Genomic DNA, 25,107 nt, shown 5'->3' with positions numbered 1-25,107 from the left:
GCTAGACATTGTGGCAAACAAATATGTAACGAACAGTTGGTGAAAGGTAGTCTTAGTTCACTGAAGGCTCTATGGATGATCCAATAAAAAGAAGATTTCCCCAAAAGATGCCAAATATAGATGCCAGCATATTTTGCCTTTGTAAATCTTTTCTGATCATTGTACAAAAGAATACCCAGGGTCATCAGCAAGATGCAATGGATGGCCACTTAACACATACAAGACACATAGTAACTCTAGACTAGACATCACTGCTCGACATATTGAAAAATATTTGGAGATAATTTCTGGGGCACAATGTGGTCAGACCACACACAAAAAATAACATGTTCTTCATGCTTCTGTTCCAAGAGTTCAAGGTCTATACAGGATCCAAGTCCAGAAAAAATCAGAGTCTGTTTTATATTATTCTCTGGGTGCCTAATGCATGTAGATAGAATACTTTGCAGAGGGTCAGGAAAATGAAACTGGGCTTTGCGTCTTGTGCAGTACAGCTCAGCAGTGGTAAGCATAATGGGTCAATTGTCTTCACAGCCCAGCCACCATCTTACAACTCATCCCGCAAGGCCAGGTTACTCATAGAGTAATTGAGTGTGATGGTGTTTTCAGGGTACGTCAGAGAGCAATACCTAACACTTGGCCAAACTTGGCAGTAGGCCCATGCCCACTTAAAACACTGAGGTCAAGGTATTTCAGTTCTTGGAAGTCATAACAATGCCACTAAACAAAGAGAAGAAAATCCTTGCTTGTCAAGATCTAGGTCTGACTGTCAAGAACCACATATGCTATGAAAGCTCCTTCCACCCTCAAAGAAGCAAACAAATAAGTAAAATCCCATGTCACTCAGGTTATCCTAAAAGTCACTTGGAAAACACCAAATTGTTTTGGGCAGTAAACCTGTTTCAGGAAGATGTTCCAGGGATCGTTGCACTTAACTGCCTGAAGGGCTTTTGAGCCACGCTTGAGGGAATCAGCCATTTTCAGCATCATTATTTTTATAACCAGCAAAGTGATCTTTTTGGAAATTGCTTAGGGATCATTAGCATTGGAAGGAGAGGAATATCCTGAGACCTCCATATCATGATTCCTTCTTTCCACAAATGATATATTTTTATGTTGGAAATCACATTGTGGTTGAGACAATCAAGTAGTAAGTAATTGCCAACAGCACAGAGAAAGCCAGCACAAACACAGAAGCACGCAACCCTGGGCTGCTGACACATGGCCATACTAACACTAGCCCTGTTGGAAAGATCCTTTTTGAACAGGGGAAAAGGCTGGTTATAATAAATGCTGTCAAGAAATTGTATGCAATACTGACTTTAATCGTGATTGAAGAGATGTGCCTACCCCTACCGTTTCTGTCTACAGACTCACAGATGTTTTCTGTGTGCTCCCTGAACCCCAGAGCCCTGCCTGAAAGACGGAAGGTCACTGCAAAATCCAAACAAACATTAATAGCTTGGTTTAGATGGGGACATCTGACTTCAGTAGATTTTCTATAACCTGTTTATTCATTTCACATCTACCTTCTAACTGGCACTGTTGTTCCTGCATACAACATTACAACATAGACGTTCTTACGATATAACATTAAGTGAACAAAGAAGGCACCCTGCATACACACAGGGTTCACCTTTGTACAGCTCCCATCCATCCAACAACGCCTACAGCATTTGTATTGAATAATCCCTGTCTTTATTTGGAACACTGAACTAGGTCGTTTTTTCTCTCTTAAAAAAAAAAAAAAACACAGCGTGTTTTTTCCAGACTGGGATAGTTGTTTTTGATCCTTTCATCTACTACATAATAAGTGTGAAAGCTATGCTTATCTTAGGGATATAAGGTCATTCCTAGAAGGCTCTGAAACCCACCAAGTATGAAGCATCTGAGATTTTTAAAGGCATTTATGTTGCAGGTTCTTAGTATTCAAACCTAAGGCATAAGTAAATGGTTTCAAGGTGGACAATATAACACTGATTACCAGACTCCAAATTAACATTCATGTCCTACTGCTAGGATGACACACCTGCTTTTGCTTACCAGTGAGTTTAATTTCTCTAATGACTACAAATTGGCAGATTATGCCTTGCATAGTCATTGAATTTTACTGTTTTGAAGCCAGCCTACCTGTGCTTCAACAAGTTTCCAGATCTAATCATCAAACCATAGTGGCAAATGCAAAAAAGTGCAAAGCATCATGATTTAGCGGTTTATAAACTCCAGTAAAACTGATGTATGTAAAAAAAGTTACAATGCAAAGAATTATTTTTAATTTTACTTAACATTTTAAGACGATGCTAGAAGAAATCTCAGTAGTTGGTGCATGACTGATTATAAGGATTCGGATTCAGATCTGCTGGCTCCAAACCCTGCCCTCTTTAGTACACAAACATTTCGGGAAAGGTCTGCCCAGTTCGCTATATCCACCGACCTTCTCATAACTTGTCTTTTAATAAAATGTCTCCAAAAAGCCCAGGTGTCTTTCATATTGAGGAGACATAAGACAATTTTGAGGTGAGAAGACCTTGAAACATGATTTGGGGCCGGTTTGCCAAAGGAATTCTAGAATATTCCTTCCCCAGCAGGGGTATCTCATGCTATTTGGTGTCCTGAAACATTAAGGGCACATACCAAATTAACTGGTAATGAAAATGCCTACTTTTTAATGTTTGGAAAATGTTTATGTGAGAAACAATTGCTTAAAAAGGTCATCTCTCCTGGTTTTCATCCCATGCTGTTAGGTATGTGAGAAGGTACCAATGAGGGGAACCAGGTGAAGAGCACATGGGACCTCTGTGAACTATGTTTGCAACTTCTGTAAATCTATAATTACTACAAAATTTTAAATTACCAAAAACAAACAACCTATAGCCCTTGTTCTGCAGGAAGGACACATGTCTCCCATTTGGAGGTAGAAGAGGTGACCCTCAAACTCCTACCTCCCTGTGTTCCTCCCAATCTTGGAGCCACAGCTCCCAGAGGGGGCTGGTGGCCACCACCTGGTGTAGAATTTGGAATTCAGAGTCAGGGGCTGTGGCCCTGGCTCTCCCACTAACCAACTCTGTGACCTTGGTCATGCTATTTGGCTTCTTCATCAATTTATCTGTAAAATATGCCTGCTTTTCAGAAAATGTCACCTCCAGATTCAATGAGAGCATGACAATTCACCAAGACATGAAGGCCCAGGTAGCCTGTAAAGTGACACACAAACATGGTTTTCCTGACAATTATTTCTGTCAGATGTAGCCCAAGGAACCTGTGGGAGACCAGCAGCCCCTGAAATCTTGGCACAATATGGTAGATGGGCTCCTGGCCTACCTCTTGGCCTCAACCTCACTACAAGCTTCACCACAGCCTTTGTTCAAAAGAAGCCACTTTACTCCTCTGCAATATAAACAGCTGCCTGCAATTTCCCTTCTCATACTCCAAAGCCAGCTGTTGTGCTGCCTCCCACTAGTCAAATATGTCCCCACCATGACAGTGGACCTACCATCAGCTGTGATTCAGAACAATTCCCAGGCTGCTTTCCAGGGCTAGTAGTGGGAGGTGCCTTCTTGCCCTGGCATGTCCAGCAGAGCTGGGTGACAACAAAGGTCTGAAGAGCCCAAGGGCAAGAGGTCTGTGTATTCTTTTCTCATTGATAGCTGAAGATGAGCATGACTGCATGGGCCTTGTCTTTGACCTTGAAGCCACGTGGGTCCCAGAAGCCTATTTGGGCTTTCTTGATTTTTGGTCCTAAACAGTAGCACTCTGGAAAGCTCTCCCTTCTGCTCATGCCCAGTGCACTGGTCCAGTTTACTCAGGAAAACAGATGGAGTGCTATGTTTCCCACACATAATAAAAATCAAGGGAAAGAAAGCAGTGACACAATTGTTTGTCTAAAGCTGTGGTTCTCTAAGTATGGTGTGGGAACTAGCAGCATCCACATTACCTGGAAGATTATTAGAAATGAGAATTTGGGGGCCACACCCCAGACCTACTGAGTCAATTACCCTGGGAGTGGAGCCCAGCAAACTGTGCTCTAATAAGCACTTCAAATGTTTCTGGTGCACCTGAAGTTTTAGAACTACTGCCCTCGAACTTGCTGGAAAGTTGCTTGGATCCTACCTCTGCCTACAACTGCTTCTCAAGTCCCACATACTTGCCTCTCTTTGGTAAATTTTACCCCAGGACTATTTAGGGGAAGGAGATTCTAAGAACCATGATTCCCAGCTTCTCCTCTGCAGAGAACATCTTCAACAGGAGTAGTTGTGGTGCCAAAGAGATAGGCCAGCATACCCACTAAGCACAGACCTGTGATAAATACACCTCAAGTGGTTCTGGCCATATGCGCAAGGGCTCAGGCACCAATTCATGTACCAGATCCTTGTCCACAAGCATCTCCCCTTGTAGCCTTACCAAAAAAGAGCCTCAAAGTCCACCATTAGAAATCTTCTCTTGAAAAAAAAATCTTTTCTTGGGGGCTAGATAGTCTTGGCTTTCTTTTGTAACGTATTTATTGTCCAAAGCTTTAAAAGGATGGACTATGTGCCTACGGAACTTCTTTCTACCCCATGGATGGCTACAGCCCTCCTTTCCTTGAGAGCTTTATGTAAAGAAGTCCTTGAGTACAGAAGGTAACACTCAAGTGACACCAAAGTAGACACAAAAGATAGAACTTGAGCCTAAGTATTACCAGAGGACTCACAGGAGTGCCCTGGGGCTAATAAGTAATGGACTGCTAATATTCCAGCTCATCTTTCCTTTTTTTGATTTGGAAAAACAACAGTTATATACAAATATCCCAGAATTTAAGTGTCACTAGCATCTTATGTACAAATTAGTATATTAGATCAGTTTCCTAACTGACATAGGGCATTTGAACAGTATTGGGCAACATTGGGGACATGAGGGGTGAAGGAGAAGCATATGAGATGGAGGTGTCACAGTATGCATTGTTGACTATAGACAACCAAGTGCTCATAGATTCCATCTATTAAAAACTCCAAATATTTGCGGGCACCCACCATGAGTCTGGCACTGTGTTAGACCCCAAAGGCATAAGAAGAATAAAACACAGTACTCCTTTTCAAAGAGCTTACATTCCAATAGACAGACATAAATAAAATATTTTAAAACAACATAAGTGCTATAGTTAAGGTGTGGATGATTTGTTATGTGGTCATTGGAGAGAGGAAGTATTGCTACTTGGATATGTGCTGGACATCTTCCATCTGCCTTTCTACGTCTGCTTTCAACCATTATACACCCTACAAATGTTCCAGGTAGCCAGCCTCCAAGACAGCCCCCAATGATCTCCATTCCCTGGTTTTTATATTCCTGCATAACCCTTTGCCACATTGCATTAGGGTTGATATATGTCAGAAGTAATGGTATGCAACTTTCATGTTTAAGTCATAAAAACATTGCAGTTTCTCCACAGCTCTCTCCCTCTCTTGGATCACCTGTTCTGGGGGAAACAAGTAGACTTGTCACCAGGATGCTCAGGTAACTTTAGGGAGAGGTTCATATGGTGAGGAACTAGGGCCTCCAACCAACAGCCCTATGAGTACATGATCCTGGAAACAACTTCTCCAGCCTTCAGAAAACCATGGTCTCAGCTGACTTCTTAAATGCAGCTTCATGACAGACCCTGAGCCAGAATCCAGCTCAGCCTCTCCAGGACTCCTGTTCCACAGATACCATAAGACAATGTTTGGTATTTTAAGCTACTAAGCTTTGGTGTAATTGGTTACACAGCAATAGATCACTTATATACCACCTATGTGGATGGCATTGGCAGCCTCCTTTGCCCTCTGACTTCTGGTTGGGTTCAGCTAGTGGGAGCAATGAAGGGAGAGTGAAGGCAGAAAGTGAAGCGAGATTGAGAATTCGCTTTCCAGGCTTCCTCCCTAGTGAGCCACTGAGTGTTGACTATGAAGGTCTCAGGTTTTATTTTGCGGTTACCCTCATACAGCTACTGTCACCAGGTCCTAGTGACCACACTCTTCCCTTGCCCTTTCAGGCCCTGATGTTACAAGTTCCTTCATCCTGCAACGTCTTCCCTGCAGCCCCCATATATCCTGTTCATACCTTTGTAAATAGCCCCTTTATAAATTCTCCACAATTTATCCAATTTGAGTATGCACCTGTTTCCTGCTGAAACCATAACTAATACCAACAGTAAGAATCTAGAAGGCTCAAAAAAAAGTACTATTTGATCTGAATCTGGAAAGATGAACATAATCTTGTCAAATAGAAGAGTGGGGCACCTGGGTGGCTCAGTTGTTGAGTATCTGCTTTGGGCTTAGGTCATGATCTCAGGGTCCTGGGACCGGGTCCCACATCGGGCTTCCTGCTCAGCAGAGACTCTGCTTCTCCCTCTCCCTCTGCTGCTCCTCCTGCTTATTCTCTCTCTCCCTCTCTCTCTCTCTCTTTCTCTCAAATAAATAAATAAAATCTTTTTTAAAGAAAGAAAGAAAAGAAAAGAAAAGAAAAGGAAAGGAAAGGAAAGGAAAGGAAAGGAAAGGAAAGGAAAGGAAAGGAAAGGAAAGGAAAGGAAAGGAAGAAAGAAAAGAAAAGAAAAAAGAAAAGAAAAAAAAGAAAAGAAAAGAAAAGAAAAGAAAAGAAAAGAAAAGAAAAGAAAAGAAAGAAAAGAAAAGAAAAGAAAAGAAAAGAAAAAAAGAAAAGAAAAGAAAAAAGGAAGAGCAACACAGGCCCTCACACCAATAGCTACAGGCAAATAAAAGATCTCATTCCACTAGGTTTATAATCATAGTTGCTCAGTTCCTTGGGGCACCATTCACACTGTATTCTGTAAGTATAGCCCCTAGAATTATGCAATGGGGTCATAATTGTTTGATTTCAGTCCACACCCATGGGTATGTATGAAGTCTTATTTTCTAAATTTTCTACCATTCAAATTCTATCTCTATTTCAAATAACTCATTCAATAGGTGACAGAAACCTCTTCATCAATTTGAGATTTCTGCTCTCTGGTTTCCTAGGATGAAATGGAGGAAACAGGAGATTACAACATTTTTTCCTTAATATTTCAGAAACACCCAGCTACATTCAATAGCATTGTATTTCTTTGCAGTACACTAATTCAGTCTTTGTTGTAGTTCTGTGTAGGTTAGACCAGGGTTCAGAGTGGCCTATGAAAAGAGGTTTTCTGGCAAGCAGCTGATTAGGCTACAGGGGCACATTTAATCTCTGTAAGAGAGCAAATAATTTTTAAGGACTTTAGCCCATCAACTGTTTGTATGCAAATAGGGATGCTAATTATAAATGAGTTTTATCTACTCAATACAGCAGCTCAGCAGGATGTCCACATGGAAGTCCTGTCAGAACTTTGTAAGAATTGTTTGAGTTGCTGTTTGCATTTAAAATACATTTCTTTAAAAACTGACTCAAATTCAGCGTGGTAACTAATTTACATTGACCTTCCACCCAATTAGTGCCCATCAAGCTTAACCGCAGCTATGACAGGGGTGATGGCAAAAACCAGCCAAAAGCATTAGAATATAATCTTTAGGATCAATAAGGCACAGTGAAATCTTTATGAAAAACCCTTGAAATAACTCATTAAATTAAGAAATGACCACCATTTAACCAGATGAGCTGCAGAATTTACCTAATAAGTTTATTAGTTCGAACACTGCAGACAGGGAAGCAGAATGGAAAAGACCCCCTGAATCACAAAGGCCCAATTGAAGCCAAAATTAAATATCCTTGCTTTTGACCTGAGATAAGATGTAGAAATGCTGGCGCTTACTATTGATTAAGCATCTGCTTGGAATTTCTTTATTTCTTTTTCTCTTTCAAAGAACACCTGCTGGGGAAGTGTACAAAACTGCAAGATCACTGGAAACTAGGCCAAGAACTAATCTTTACATCCTGGTATACTAACCCCAAGTATCTATCATAAACACTGAACTGACAGTTGACCCACAGGAAACAAGCCTATGATTTTCTTCCTAGCCAACTGTACTAAGAAAAACACCTGTACTATGTGCATCCAAGGTACAAGGACAGTTCCGGTTTAATACATTCATTTCTGTTAGCTTATCCTTGTTGGGCTGTGAGCTCCCTGCAGCTCCATTGATTGGATGAGGAAGAAGGAAGCTATCTTCATTTTCCTTGACAGAACCATCCTTGATCACTCCATCCATCCAGGTTCCTGGGAGATGACAAAGATACCGTGCAGCAGGTATACACACAATGACATGATTCACAAATCCCTATGTCTCACTGCTTTGTTTTAAAAATAGTCTTTATACTATCTATCAGTCCAGATTAGGCTAGATTATGCCCTGGTAACATCCTTCACATTTCAGTGCTTCAAGCTAAGATTTGTCTCTGACTTGCATGACATGTTCTTCTTTACTGTCTGAGGAGTCTATTCTAAGTCATCTACACCCTGGGACCCAAGCTGATGGAGTACCCAACCCTGGAATGTTGCCCAGCCCTATGCCAATAACACACTAATTTTTTAAACTTCTGCTCATCTTTCATTCACCAAAGCATGTCACTGGAATATGACTGAATTCAATCTCACCGTGTGCATGAAAGAATAAGAATCAGAATATGTGTGAACAGTCCTGTGACCCTTTGGAAAGTTCTGTATATGCCTGCTGGGAGGAGGTGGTCAGAAAGGTAGGGAGTGAAAGGAAACAGAAGTAAAAGAAGTAAGCAAAACAAAGAGCAAATTAGAGATACAGATAGGAGAAAATGTGCTGAGGAAAGATGGAATTTGTGGAGATGATTTTTAGTCACTCATATGACCTATATTTAGATTTTTGACAGTTGCATATGCACCAGCAATCTCTCTTCTCACCTTCTCCTTACTTTGGCTCTTCAACTGATAAAGAGTGACAGGCAGAGGGGGTGATAAACTGACAAGATAGAACCATGCGCGAGCGCATGCGAGAGAGAGAGAGAGAGAGAGAGAGAGAGAGAGAATGTGCGTGCTGGTATGGAAAAGCTGTTATATGAGGAAGGTGGTTTTATTAAGCCTACAAGACAATGACCATGGGTGAGGTGTCTGAGAAGCAAGGGTGACAGCAAATAGCTCCTTTCTGGCCCTTGCAGGGGTCCACCCCCTGTTCCCCGCAGGAGCTCCCTGGCTAAGGAAGTGGGAAATGTCAGAGAGTCTTTGGAATATGTTCAGTATACTGAAATGTGTGAGTCAAAAAATATCTTAGGCCTGAGAATGGATGCTCAGATTTGGGAAACAAATGGATACCCCAGACACAGATCCTCTTCCTGAATAAGAACCTAAGATCTATTAAATACATTTTTAAAAAATGCAGTGGGTAAAGGATGAGCTATTCCATAAAAAGGGCTGAGATCAGGAAGTTTTTTGGAAGTAAAGATTCATTTAAATACTTGCTTCAGCACTTCATTCACTGATATAAATTCTAACTGCATTAGGGAGACAAGAATTTCAATTAAATCTCTAAAAGAGAAACCTAGAAGAAAATATAGCTAAATATTTATGTAGTTTCTGGATAGGAAGGACTTTTTTTTCTTTTTTTAAAAATTTAAATTCAATTTGCCAACATATAGTATAACACCCAGTGCTCATCGCATCCCAGTGTCCTCCTTAGTTCCCATCACCCAGTCACCCCATCACCTCCCCTTCTGCAGCCCTTTGTTTGTTTGGGAAGGACTTTTTTTTTTTTTTTTTTTTGGGAAGGACTTTTTAAACATAAAAGTTATAGGAATATAATTGCAAAAGAAAAGATCAATAGATTTGACTACATAAAATTTAAACTTATTTGTCAAGAAATCATAACTGCAAGGTGTGTCAAACAGGGCGGGAGGTGGAGCTGATGCCAAATGTGATAGGCAACAAGTTTGTATCTTCAATACAGTGACTAGATTGATCCTCCAATGTAAAGCAACCAGAAAACTGAATAAATTATATAAAAATAATAGTTTAACCCAATACACTGGATATCAGGCAACAAGGGATACCAGTGATCTCCAAGAGATGGGACACAAGCAAGATAAATCTATTTTCCCAAGTTATTGCCTTGGAAGCATTTCTGGGGAGAGGGGTTACAAGGAGAGTCCAGCAGTCTCCCTAAATTGAGAAGACTAAGTTAGGAGTCTAAGGACACCAAGCAGCTAGAATTTGCAGAACAGAACAGCAGAGAAGAGAGAGCCACTCAGAGAGAAAACTCTGGAGACCCACAGAGGGTCTCCTGATGTATTCAGCAGAATACTAATCAGCACTCAGGCGTAAGGAAACCATCTGAGCCTGGGGAAAGACTCACCATGAAGTATTAGAGGGAATAGGTACTCAACACTCACACAGCTAGCAAAAAATGTGTTCCCGCCAGCCAGATTGGAAAGCCTCACAGGGCACTGGAGAAGATTCAGGAGAGTCTGGCTATCAGTGGTGGCTCAAAGTTAACCCAATTCCAGTGATTCTCAACCATGGATAATTTTTTTTCCTCCAGGAGACCTTTGCAAAGCCTGTAGATATTTTTTGTTGTCACGATTTAATGGAGGGAGAGGTGCTAGTGTCCAGTGGGTAAAAGGTAGGGATGCCACTAAATATCCTACAAAAAGAAAAGGATTCTCCACTTCAAAATGGCAATAGTGCTAATAATCAGAACTGTCTTGTTGAAATGCTATTTAGGCTCTCCCTAAAAGCAAGACAGAAAGTTTCAGACTATTTCCAAGCTCCATTCGTAACTATGTCCCAGAACAAAGCTCATGAATATTGATAGGAATAAAAAAGGTAAAATTCACAATACCTGGCGTTCAGTAAAGAATTACCAGGCATGAAAAGAAGTAGAAAAATATGATCCATAATGAGGAGAAAATCAGTCTCTTGTAACTGACCCAGAACTAACATAGATATATTTAGCTGACAAGAACATTGAACAGGTATTATAACTGTACTTTTCTGTAAGACAGGAAAAAAAAGACTAAGATTGAACTGCTGGTGATTAAAAATGCAATTTCTGAGATGAAAAACACGCCAGATGGGATTAACAGCAAGACTTTGCAAACAAAAGATGAATAAACTTAACGAAGTAGCAATAGAAACTACCCAAAAAAGGGAACACAGAAAAAAAAAAAAAAAAACAGACCAAACTTTTAAAAATGAGCATAGTATCAGCAAGCTGTGGAACAATTTTAAGTAGCCTAATATGTGCTTAATTGAAGTCTCCAAAGTGGGAAATAACAGAAAAGAAAACATTAGAAGAGGGGTAGCTGGCTGGCTCAGTCAGTGGAGCATGCAACTCTTGATCTCAAAGTCATGAATTCAAACCCCATACTGGCCATGGACCTACTTAAAAACTATATATGTAGTATAAGAAACAATAGTCAAAATTTTTCTGAAGTTGATATATGATATAAATCCACATGTTCAAGAAGTTCAATGAATTCCAAGCTTAATAAACATTTTAAAAATGACAAGGCGCATCCTAATCAAATTGTTTAAAATAAGCTTAAAAGCAACCAGAGGAAAAGATATGTTAAGGATAGATAAACAAAGAGACCAATGGTAGAAAGTTTCTCATCAAAAACAATGCAAGCAAAAAAAAAAAAAAAAAAAACCACTGGAGGGACCTCATTAATATACTCCACCCACCTCCCCACCCCCAAATTCTATTAACCTAGGATTCTATACCCAAGGAGAACACCTTTCAAACATTCTGGTTAAACAGAGACTCTTACATTGAATAGAGACTCATTAAGTCTGAATGAATTTGTCCAGCAGACCCATACGATTTGAAATGCTAAAGGGAGTCCTTCAGGCAGAAGGAAGATGGTAGTGAATAGAAATAGAGATCCACACAAAGGAATGAAGAGAGCTGAGATAGTAAGTGCATGGTGCTCTGTGACTTAGTCTGCAAGCTCTAAAGAGGAGGGTCTCTGTGAACTTCAAAGTCTGTGTTAGGAGCATTGGTCCTAGAGAAACATGTGTGCCAGTACCATTTAAAGTCGGGTTAATTGCTGGCCATTCCAATGCATATGAGAAAAAGGAAATATGGGTGCTACAGGGTGATGCGATGATAGCACCCTTTGAGGAGTACATTTTCCTTCTACAACAGAGGAGTAATAGGTTTTATGCAATGTATCATCCTTGTCTTTACTCAAGAGATATGGTGATGCGATGATAGCACCCTTTGAGGAGTACATTTTCCTTCTACAACAGAGGAGTAATAGGTTTTATGCAATGTATCATCCTTGTCTTTACTCAAGAGATATTTTTGGTAACGATCAGAATGAAGGCTTGTCACTTTTTTTTTTAATTTTCAGACTATAACAAGTCAAAAATTTCATGATTCCTCCATGGCCAGCTAATCAAGCTACTCATCTAGGCTGGATAAATTTATTTTTTTAAAGATTTTATTTATTTATTCACGAGAGACACAGAGAGAGAGAGAGAGAGAGGCAGAGAGCAGAGACACAGGCAGAGGGAGAAGCAGGCTCCATGCGGGAGCCCGACGTGGGACTCGATCCCAGGTCTCCAGGATCACGCCCTGGGCTGAAGGCAGCGCTAAACCGCTGAGCCCATAGGCTGGATAAATTTAAAAGCCACACTGTAATTTGATTCATTGTGCATTGATTTGTTCCACAAATAATTTATTCACTTGACAAAGTGAGCACCTGCTATATACTAGACATTATGCCAGTGCTGTAAATACAAGAGTGAATAAGGACATAGTTAGTCTCTGACCTTTCGGTGCTTATTTACCTAAGATTCTAATGATTTCTGACCTTCACAGATTTGCTACATCTTTAAAATCACACCAGATGGGTAAAGTATAGAACGCCTTTTAAATGGCTCCGATAAACACATCCTGATTTCCTCAAAATTTCCCACCATCTCAACTTCTTCATGCCTGATGATCCACCACCCCTTTGTCTTCAGGCTTTGTCCCCTGTACTAGCATCCACAGAACAGAGTTGAGGGTAGGGTAGGGAACACAATGTGGGGAAGGAGGAACATCTCAATCTCATACATTTTCACGTTCATCTGTAAGAATGTACCAGTGCCTTCTTTGTTGGGATCAGATTCTGAGGAACAGACATCTAAACTGTGAGACCCTCAGGACATTTGGTTGCTGGAGGTAGGTTGACAGAGGGGAGAGGCCTTGGAGCGGGAAGACTATAAAGAGAGCCTCAGTTCTGTCCAGTGTTGGTTATGTGCCAGGATAGACCAGTAATGGAGCACTAAGTCCACATTTTTCCTAAAGTTAGTCCCAAATGCTCCATGCCTAGCTAGCAGACACTTCTATCTCTTGTCACTCTCTCTTGTTTAGTTTTTGGCTATCCCCATCAATAGCAAGGTTCTTGAGGATGTTAGCTCTGCTTTCTCACATCTTTACAGAAGGCAGCTTGGCAAAGTGCAAAGAACAATGAGGTGATTTAAAGTCGCCCCCTGTCATTTAGTGTGCAGCTTTGGTAAGCCTTCTGTCAAGTGTAAATCCTTCTTTGCCAGGTTATTATGGGAAACCAATGACTTGATAAATGTAAAGTGTCTTATAAGTTCCCAAGAAGCTTACCACTACTTTTTCCATATAATAAAACCAGTAATATTGAGCATTCTGTGTATAATGCCAGGTACTCTTACAAATGCTTTATAAATAAAAGCAACCCTTTAAGGTTGATAGCATTGTTATCCTCATTTTCAGATGAGAAAACTGAAAAAGGGGTTGAATACATTGCCCACTGAAGGTCCTACAGTGAGTCAATGGCAGAAGAGGGACTTCTTTTATTTACTACTTTTCTTTGATTTTCTTTTGTGCCTGGCAGAGTGTATTACACACAAAGCATGTAGTAAATATTGATTATGTAATTAAGCCTGCTTATACTGTTCGTAGGGAAACAACTATCTTTCCCTTTGTGAGCTCCTCCACCGTAATGGGATTTTACTGCATATTTATGTTTAAAGAACATAACATACCCCAGGGTTTACCAGAAGTCCTATAATTCTTTGCTCTGTGTAACAGGGTATTACCATACTTAAGGTCAAGCAACATTAACGCTTTTCTTTCAAATTGCCCACCCTTTGTCACTGGTTGTGAATAAGTCTCCTCCCTGGTAGTATTTAAAACCTCTCATCTGATTTTCTGTCACCTGAGAATCTCAACCTGGAAATAGTTGAGGGCGGTAGACTCATGGCATGATGTCTGTATCGACCTCCTTGCATCTCAGTCTAAGGCCAGTTCGTGATGGCCCTGAGGCACTTTATTCACTACAATGACAACACTGCTCCATCCGGGTTTTCTCTCCCCTTCGTCCTTGAATACAGATTTGTGGTTTCCAAGTTGCAATATTTACCACAATCCTAAAAGATATTTATTGTTTTTATCTGCAGGTAAAGGCTCTGGAGCAAAGAAGCCAAATATAAAATGTGTTTCTTTGCAGGCTCGACTTCAAAACGAACACAAATCCAGTTTGTTTCTCCTGTTTCTCCTGTCTTCCCATGACAGCTCCTGTGACTTGTTTAAAACAATCTTACTGTCCTCCCTAAAATAACACTCCCCAAAATTAGAACTTCAGAGTTCATATTTTACATATGAGGAATCAGATGTCCAGGGAGGAGGATGTGGCTTTTCCAGGATCATAGGCCTATTCGCAGCAGAGGTTGGCGAGATTCCAGATGTTCTGAATTCCCAGTGAACCATGCTGTGTTACCTCAAAGAGCTCACTTGGTCCTAACTTGGTAACCATGATCCCCATGTGTCTGGTGGACCCAGGTCTTAAGGAAGCAATCCTAAAATGCTGGTGGGAGCATTCCCTCTCCAAGGATTGCAGGTGACCCCAAGGGGATGAAGAGGGGATTGTCAAAATTCTGGTTCCTGGTCCCCTGACATTTTCAGTCATTTCTATGTATTAAAATTTTGAAAATTACACAGACTCAAGAGCTTAAAATCTCTACCAACAAATGAGACCTTCCGAGCAATGAGAATGCTGCAAAAGCAGGGGCAGAGCATTATCCTATTTGTGTCAGGTTGGGGATATTTTCTCACTCATCATTGGCCAAGGAAGTTTGGTCGCCTCTTGCCTTTCTGGTTTTCATTTTGAAAATATCATATCAGATTAAATTAAAGGTATCACCAGCCTCGTGTTTTGCTTGGTACTTAAAGCTACCTGGGAGGACCTCTGGACATCACACTGAGTGTTTGGACCATGAGCTCTGCCTGGTTTGATCCCCTGCACTCTGGCTTCTTGTAAGAAATGATTGTTTGTGTCAAGTCTTACAGCATCAGCCCTGGAGTGCCAGTAAGTGCAGCCCCACCGAGCCAAGCATACATCTGTCTCATCAGTTCTCATATTCATGCCAGAAAATTCTCAGCTATGCCCGAAATTCCCAAGAAGTTTCAGTGTTCTTGGAGCATCTGAAGTGGAGGGAGCAAACCCAAAATAAAAAAACACTGGCGACCGATGAGCCAAGTGAAGAGCTTGTGTGTTTGAGGGCACTGATAAATCTCTCCCTCTGACATCCTCACTATCACCCTCATCTACACCTGCAGATGCTGCATCCTGCTGGTGCATTTGATTGAATCTGTGGAGCAGACAGCTGGCACCAGCTCCATTGTGAAGGGGATGGTGGAGTGGGTGGGAGGGAGGGGGAGATTCATCAAGAGAAGGAAGAGAAGGACCTTATCTGCTTTCCCAGGCTTTTACCTCCTGGCTTTAGGGCCATCCCTTCTGTTCTGCTCCACAGGTTTCTGTTTTAAATTAGCACTAAATGAAACAGAATTAAAATATGATGAAGTAGCCTTTGGGTGACTCTGCTTTGCATTTAAATCCTTGAAAAACATTGCAATTCCAAATTCTGAGTGACTTTCTAGTTCAAGGAATAACTTGACTTTGAGGATAAGAGTGGTTTTTATGACTTCCTTTAAGGAAAGAAGAAAGAATTGTTAAATTTAACAAGAAAGAACGTGAAGAGTTGAAGAGGAAAGTCTACTTCAGCCACATAGCCACTGGTACCTTACCTCTGAGTCCATTTATGAAAAGGGAGGAATCTGGAGTATAGATTTGACCTTTCTTAAGAGTTGAAGAAGATTAGCAATATAGTTGTAGTCTTTAGACTGGGCCTATCTGATACCTGCCAACTCTATGATAGGTGACCATAAGACCAGTTCAGATTGGATGTGCTACCAAAAGAGTTTTTGAGATTAAAAAAACACCCTACCCAATTCCCTCATCTACCCCTCCAATCATCTTTACCGAAGCTCACAAATGTTAGGTGTCTTGTCCAACATTGTCCTGCTGGGTGGCAGTAAACCAACTGCCACCACTAGCCAACACTTGGTGGTCTGTCAATTCTGTTACACTGTCTACCACAAAGTTCAAGGCTCCCACGTTGAAAAACCAAAGCCACTAAGATAAAGCCTCAAGAACCCTAAGAATTGTAGACTCCATGATCTGAATGATATAAACAAGTCTCTTGACTCTTGACAGCTGATAGATTCATTATAAAGTCTTGGGTTTAGAAACATTCCTTCTAAGGTGATCATTCTTCTTGAAAATGCACCCTTCTTTGCACAGGTTGACTGTGCACACAGGCACATTTTTGTCATAGGAATATCATAGGAAGCCTCACTCCTTCCAAAGAGTTATGAAGCCATATTCCAGGAGGATGCTTACATGAGGAAAATCCTCAAATTTTAACAGCACTTCGAAGAGAAAGAGAAAGGCCACTGCTGATTACAGTTACTGAGGAATTAAGTCCTGTGTCTGTTAGCAGACAGGGAAGGGTATCTTGGATTCTCAGAGAATAGTGGGGGAGGGAATCCCTTCTATACAGTAGGTGTTCAGAAAGGCAATTCTCTTGGGAAGACTTACGAAGCAGGAACATTCAGTATCACTGATGCCAGGGAGGAGGTCAGTGATTGGCTACAAATGTAGCATGAGGTCTCAAGCTCAACTGAACAGTCACACAACTGAGCACATCTGAAAAACAAAGTTTACACCCAAAAGGAAAATAGATTAAGGGGCATGATAGACTATAAAAGAATGAATAAATATAAATAATGAAAAAATTTTCATCCTTAGACAATAAGTAAAAGATATATTGTTTGTATCAAATTGAAAAACAACTTTTTAAAAAGATTTTGTTTATTTATTTGAGAGAGGGAAAGAGAGCATAAGTGGGGTAGAGCAGAGAGAGAGGGAGAAGCAGGCTCCCGGCTGAACGAGGAGCCCAACGTGGAACTCAATCCCAGGACCCTGAGATCATGACCTGAGCTGAAGGCAGATGTTTTACCAACTGAGCCACCCAGGCACCCCAATTTTTAAATTATAATTTTCAGGGTGCCTGGGTGGCTCCGTTGGTTAAGTGTCTTGGGTCTTGATTTTAACTCAGGTCATGATCTCAGGGTCATGGGATGGAGCCCAGTGATTCTTGAGATTTTGTCTCCATCTCCCTCTGCCCTTCTCCCCCTACTTCATGCATGCACTTGAGAGCTCTCTTACTCTCAAATAAATAAATAAATAAATAAATAAATAAATAAATAAATATTTTTAAGAAATAAATAAATTACAATTCTTTGTCTACAGTTTTCTTATTTCATTCTGGCAGTAGGGGGAACCTCAGTGGCTCAGTTGGTTAAGCATCAGCCTTTGGGTCAGGTCATGATCTTAGGATCCTGGGATCAAGCCCTGCATCAGCTCCCTGCTCAGTAGGGAGTGTACTTCTGCCTCTCCCACTCCCCCTGCTTGTGCTCTCTTTCTCTGTCTCTCTCTCTCAAATAAACAAATATTAAAAAAAAAAAAAAGAAAGCAACTGTAAGTATTATGGGCCTTAAATATATTCATGTTCTTTAATTTGGAGATTTAATCATCTCTGGAAATTTCCCATAATGAAACAATGAGTATACACAAAGATTAATATATAAGCATGTTATTGATATATTTATAACAGTCCAATAATAAGCAATTGTCTAATAGAAGACAATTTGTTGAATATTTAGCAATATTCAGTTGCCTAAGTGAATCAGTGAAACTATGAATATCAAGCAACCTTAAAAATGTGTGAAGAATAACTACCTTTGATTGTGCCCTTACTCTGTGATAAATTGGTTTGGAGAATGTGACAAAAGAATTTAGCTGTACTGGGGCACCTGGGTGGCTCAGTCAGGTAAGCATCTGCCTTCAGTTCAGGTCATGATCTCAGGGTCCTAGGATGGAGCCCTGCATCAGGCACCCCACAGGGAGCCTGCTTCTCTCCCTCTGCCTGTGTATCTGCTTTTCTCTCTATGTCTCCCATGAATGAATGAATGAATGAATGAATGAATGAATAAATAAATAAATAAATAAATAAATAAATAAATAAAATCTCTAAAAAAAAAATCTAGCCATATTATAGATGTGGAAAATTTCACTGAAGGTAGAATGAGAATAGGGTGCTGGCCTAAATAACACTGGAAATGAAGAGTCTATAAGACAAAGGGCAAAAGAAACTGTACCTAAGCCCATCTAGCTGATAAAGGTCTTTCCCACAAGAGTATGGATTAGCAATTCTGAAACCATTACACATGTGCACAGTAATTTAATAATTAAGCAAATGTCAGATAATGATGGGAGTGAAGTTTCTCATTATTAGAGTGAGAGATTACAAATAAGCAAAGGAAGAAGTTTAGATTGATCCATGTGATAATGGATTGAGCTGAAGACAGCAGTATAAACTCCTATCTAGCTTAATACAGATACAGATGGTTACATATAGAAATATTTATCTGTTAGATAAGGGGATCTAGAAACTAAGACATGCCAATAGCAACAAGCACACCCAGCATCCAGTTCATTGTTTCTAGGACCGTCTCTGTAAAAGGAACCAGGGCTCATTGGAGAAATGACTGATTCTAGAACTGGGGCAAGAAACATACAGGAAGAGCCTAGAGCATCTCATTACTCCAGAAGGTAAGGTAGGGCTAAAACAAGTGAATAAACAACAACTTTCCAATGATGGAGGAATGCCAAAGGGACACAGGAGACAACTAAAAGACCTCCCAGTGCTCAAAGCTGGCACAATTAGAGCAACAATATAAATATAGTATTGGATTATAAACCAACATATAATATTGATATAATATTATCAGCATTATAATGTGAACTACTAAATATTGAATCCATACTGATATAAATAAATGATTGAATAAATAAATAAATGTGGGACAAGAAACTAATCTCCCATGCAGAAGTATTCCAAATAATTTATGCAGATAACTCAATTCTCAAAGAGGTGAAGCCATTAAATGTGGATTACAAAAACTGAATTCTGGGATCCCTGGGTGACGCAGCGGTTTGGCGCCTGCCTTTGGCCCAGGGCGCGATCCTGGAGACCCGGGATCGAATCCCACATCGGGCTCCCGGTGCATGGAGCCTGCTTCTCCCTCTGCCTGTGTCTCTGCCTCTCTCTCTCTCTGTGACTATCATGAATAAATAAATAAAATCTTTAAAAAAAAAAAACAAAAAACAAAAACTGAATTCTTTCCAAAGAGTACAGTACACAAAAGCAGAGGAAAAAAGAGTAACTTTACAGCAGAAAAACCTGTTAAACACTACTCAGCCAGGTGATGAAGGTCAACATCAAAAGTTAGGTCATGTTGATTGTATGTACCCTTGATATAATGTGACGATGACAACACCTATTTCTGTGGTTTTCCTCCCCAGAATCCAGAACCACAGTATAAACATGAGAAAAACATGAGATGAATCCCAACTGAGTGGCATTCTACAATATATTTGACAAGTATTTTTGTTTCTCAAAACTGTCAATGTTGTCAAATACAAGGAAAGTCTGAGAAACTGTCAAAATCAATAGCAACCTAAGGAAACACGACCACTAAATGTAATGTAGCATCCTGGATGTGCTCCTGGGTCAGTAAAATGACATTAAGGTAAAATGGAGGAAATAGCAATAAAGTATGGATTTTAGTTAATAATATATCAATACTGGCTCATTTGTAGCAAACGTATATACTCATCTAAGATGTTAATATAGGCACACCTGGATGGCTCAGTGGTTGAGCGTCTGCCTTCGGCATGGGGTGTGATCCCTGAGTCCTGGGATGGAGTCCCACAACGGGCTCCCCTGCAGGGAGCCTGATTTTCCATCTGCCTGTGTCTCTGCCTCTCTCTGTGTCTCTCATAAATAAATAAATAAATAAATAAATAAATAAATAAATAAATAAAATCTTAAATAAATATATAATGTTAATAATAGAGAAAAATGGCTTCCAGGTATATGGGAGATCTCTGTACCTTCTATCCAACAATCCTGTAAATCTAAAACTGTTCTAAAATAAAAAGACTATTAGGGTACCTGAGTGGCTCAGTTGGTTAAGTGTCTGACTTTTGATTTCAGCTCAGGTCATGATCTCAGAGTCATGAGTTGGAGTCCTGCATCGAGCTCCATGCTCAGCAGGATATCTGCTTGTCCCTCTCCCTCTGCCCTTCCCCCCACCTGCACATACTCTCTCTCTCTCAAACAAATAAATAAAATCTTTTAAAAAAATAAAATAGAAAGCTTATTAACAGGAGCAACAACAAAAGCTAATTATCAGTGCTAGGTAATGTTCAGGAAGGGATGGTTAATGGGCATTTAATCTGCTCTCCCATTGCACACTTGGTTGAAATCCTTTATAGGAGTCATATTCAGGTTGGAACAGGTGCCCTTCATAAACCCAACCATAAATTTGTCTGGTCTCAATGTTACAGCTTCACTAGGATTCCTGGAAGCTGAGAAAGTTTGTTCTGACCCTGCCCTTCTTTATTATTTCAATCTACATTACAATCATATGGCGCTTGAAAATATGAGATACTTCAACTGCCCATTTCTCCACTGTGCTCCTCCCATACCTCCAGAGTTTTAGTAATATACCTGAACCACCTCATTACTTCAGTGTAACCAAGAGGAAATTAGTACTAAAGCCACATTAATTATTAATTGAGGATCTTTTATCAAATGGAAAATGGGAATTACCAGGTACTTATCTGTACCTTAATAGAGTAACTCTAACTATTGTGAAAACAGCCTCTGTGGATCTCAGGACTGCCCCTCCCCTTTCCCCCATCCTGCATTTCCGTGACTGATTCTTCACCACAGGATCTCAGATGAAAGAATTAAGTGTGGTAACAACAATATTGAAAGTGACAATGAAAACACATAACATTCATTGAGGGCTTACTATGTGCCAGGTACTGTTCTATTTGGTTTTTTGTTTTTGTTTGTTTTTGTTTGTTTGTTTTTGTTTTTGTTTTTAAGCAATCTCTCTATACCCAACAGAACTCAAACTCACAACCCGAAAGTCAAGAGTCACATGCTCTACCAACTGAGCTGGCCTGACGCCCCTGGTTATTTGTTTTTTAACTAAGAATAAGCTGCATCCAGAAGAGTGCAAGCAAGCAAAACTACTTGCTCCTGCCCATGACTCAGTTATGCTATTCCAGCACACTCCTACATAATTAATTATTAGTCAAATAACAATGTTCAAGTCACTCTCAGGTATGAACAAACATCCCCACTTTGATACATTAAAAAGTCCAGTCCAATTTTATATCAAAGTTTCAATCTCTCAGTTTGAAGCTTCTCCTCCGACCAAAGCTCAGGCTTGACTCAAACTGAAGAAACTATCTATGGAAAAAGGAGGATGAAGCATGAGCTTCTTCCATTCTGATTTCTTCTTCTTCATTCACCATCTGCCTCTAACTATGGTTGCCCAACAATCCCAGGGCCTAGGAAGGAGCAGATAAGGCTTTACCTGACTAGTACTGATATAACCTGGTTCTGGTATTTTCGTGGGGGTGGCCTATCCCCAAATGCTTGCTCTTATCGAGCACTTTGAGATTCCTCCAATAGGAACTTACTATTGACAGTACCTGACTAGCCTCTTGGAGTTCCTCCTGCTTGTAGCAGAATATCATAACTTAGCACCTACTTATAGCAGACTATTCCACAGGATTCTCTCCATTACAATCATGTAGCTCTACCTGGCAGATCTCTAGAATGGGGCCCTTTCAAGATGACTAAAAGAAAACCTGCTTACTTTCCATGGGGTCCACTCCACCTTGTGGAAAACACTGTCTCATTTCTCACCTTTGGTGAAAGCCACCCTCCTCCACTGCAGCCTGTGCTCCCTTCTTAACCATCAGAAGCAGATCTGAGCGTTTAAGACTTTGCTCTTCTCCACTAATCCTCCCTCTCCTATGTTCAATCTTGGAGGTGGAAAGTGTAGCTACAAAGTGTGGGAGAAAGTAGAAAGAAGAGAGGAGGAAGCAAAGGAACCAAATACGTCCTCACTTCATCTTCCCTATAATAGATTTCTAAGTATGTGTCAAGTGGGGAATAGAGTAACATTTGTGTTTAACGAGTTCTTGAAGTTTTGACATCAGACAGATTGGGCTCAATATTTTACTTTGTGAAAATAAAACTGAACCACAAAGAGATACCACCTCACACCATATGGAAGATTACTATTTTTTTTAAATCCAGAAAATAACAAGTGTTGGCAAAGATGTGGAGAAATTGGAACCCCATGCACTGTGGCTGAGAATGTAAAATGGTGTTGCCACTATAAAGAACAGAATGGAAGTTCCTCAAAAAAACAAAAAAAAAATGGAATTATAATATGATTCAGGAATTACACTTCTGGGGATGTACCTAAAAGACCTGAAAGCAGGGTCTTGAAGAGATTATTTGTGTGGCCACGTTCATAACAACATTATTCACAATCGCCAAAAGCATGAAGCAACTCAAATGTCCATCATGAATAGATAAACAAAATGTAGTGTATACATACCATGGGATATTATTCAGGTTTTAGAAAGAAGGAAATTTGGGTACATGCTATAACATGGATGAAATAAGGACTTGCAAAGTGAAATAAGTCAATCACAAAATGACAAATACTGTATAATTCCACTTATATGAGAATAGTTAAATGTGTAGAGACAGAAAATAGAATGGTGGTCGCCAGGAACCAGGGGGAAGGGGAATGGGGAGTAATTGTTTAATGGGTATAGAGCATCAGTTCTGTAAGATTAAAAGAGTTCTGGAGATGCATGGTGCTGATGGCCACACAGCAATATGAATGTACTTAATACTACTGAATTGTACACTTAAAAACCGTCAAGACGATGAATTGCATATTATGTATATTTCACCACATTAAAACATTTTAAGAACTGAAAATGCAGCCCTACTAAAATAATAAAATTGTGATTAACCAAAAAACTCTGATATATTAATATATGAAAATAAAGCATTTAAACAACTAGGGAAGCAATGAGATCAGCTCTAGGGGAGACTCAACATAGAGCTATTGAAAGGCAGTAGTAAGAGAGGGGGGTAAATCTTCTTCATTATTTACTCCCACATTAAGTACAGCCTGTTCCAAGGCCTAATTACTTGCACTAATTTTTCCCTCACACCAGTTTTATGAGATAGAGTAGAACGATAAATTTTCTGGAGAAATAAACTGTTCTTAAATGATACATTCTGACCTGCCATTAAAGGAAACCCATTTTACTTGGTATTATCTGTATAGATCTTTGGGAGACCAAGCCTCCCTTCTAGTGACTGTTGAAGTAGAATTCAAAATGGTGTGAGGGACACCTGGGTGGCTCAGTGGTTGAGTGTCTGCCTTTGGCTCAGGGCATGATCCCAGAATCCCGGAATCGAGTCGCTTATCAGGCTCCCTGCATGGAGTCTGCTTCTCCTTCTGCCTCTGTCTCTGCCTCTCTCTCTGTGTGTGTCTCACGTGAATAAATAAATAATTTTTTTAAATGGTGCATTTCAAGTGGAGGAGATATTCTGGGGGAGCTCCCAATAAGGTATCTGAAAGTAATCAATCAGTCTTAAGGTGGAAATGAGATGGAAGAAATTGATCATTGAACATTCATCACCCAAAATCTACCTCCTTCTGGAGGAAAATGGGTTTAGATACCAATTGGCTTATAAATCCAATGAAGCTCCAGGTATAATGGGCTGCCTTAGGTCCTGACACTGGATAGAGTAACCACTCATCCATTGTGTCCTTATGGCAATGGATTAATTTTTGTTTTCCATGTCCACTGTGTCAAATCCTGAGACTGTCTTTGGCCTGCTTTATCAAATTATAGCTGTTATCCTAGTCATGCCTCTTACAATCTATATGGAGTAATTTGTAGGATTAAGTCAGCAGGATTCATTGCCGTTGTTTCTATTTCTGGTTTCTATTTACTAGCATTTTTAGGAACTGGAGAGCTAAAAAGTTTTTATTTCAATCATCCCTTTCTGGAAATTCTTGCCAAAAGACACTTAAGCTTCTAATATTCCCTATTTAGACAAGAGGTTCACTTCAAATGGCAAAAAGAGTCTTTTTCTTCCATTAAATCCAGAAAATACTGAAGTCTTCCTATTTTTTCTTGAGTATTGATTCAACTGTTAAGGAGTCATAGGGAATATCAAGATCTTCGAAAACAGAACCAGGAAATTGAAATGGAAGCAAACAATCGATGGGTATTAAGCTGGTTACTTTGTACTCTGTGGAATATAAATGCAAAGTCTTTGTCAATCTGTCCTTATAAAGAGAGTGAAACTGGTCACATTGAGGATTTTAGCTATCTATTGCTGTGTAACAAATTATCCAAAAACTTCCCATCTTAAAACAATAAGCATTTATTATTGTATGGTTTCTGTGCATCAGGAATTCAAGTGTGGCTTAGCTAAATGGTTCTGGCTCAAAGGCTCTCATAAAGTCACAGTCAAGATATTGGCTAGGGCTGCAGTCATCTCAAGACTCAATTTGGGCTGGAGAACCTACTTCCAAGACGGTGCACTCTCATGGCTATTGAAAGCGTTAGTTCCTTGATGTTGTCAGGAGAACATGTCACATGAACATTGTATGGGACAATACAAGTGTCTTCACAATATGGCAGCTGGCTTCCCCTGAGAGTGAGTGATCCAAGAAAGATCTAGAAAAAAGCCACAATAATTTTTCTTACCTAGACTTGGAATCGAAATACCATCACTTCCACCATATCGTATTCCTTAGAAGCAAATATAAGTGCAGCCTACACTCAAGAGGAAGAAAATTAAGCTCCATCCCTTGAAGGGAGGAGTATCAAGGAATTTATATACATGTTTAAAACTACCAC

General features: G+C 40.0%; 1 long non-coding RNA gene across 3 annotated transcripts in view; it reads right to left on the bottom strand.

Annotated features, from left to right (window-relative positions):
- LOC144287801 (uncharacterized) overlaps positions 1–25,107 on the bottom strand; it is a 60,118-nt gene that overhangs the window by 8,383 nt on the left and 26,628 nt on the right. Inside the window, exon 5 of one of the 3 annotated variants that reach the window (XR_013355554.1) lies at positions 24,645–24,924. The exons of the other annotated variants lie outside the window; for them this stretch is intronic. This is a non-coding gene — a long non-coding RNA (uncharacterized LOC144287801). Of the gene's footprint in view, positions 1–24,644; positions 24,925–25,107 lie in introns of those variants that run through there. 3 annotated transcript variants of the gene reach the window in all.

The sequence above is a fragment of the Canis aureus genome, chromosome 17, assembly GCF_053574225.1.
Source record: "Canis aureus isolate CA01 chromosome 17, VMU_Caureus_v.1.0, whole genome shotgun sequence".
Lineage (NCBI taxonomy): Eukaryota > Metazoa > Chordata > Mammalia > Carnivora > Canidae > Canis > Canis aureus.
The sequence above is the reverse complement of the archived record's forward strand: the minus strand, read 5'-3'. Positions and strand labels throughout refer to the sequence as shown.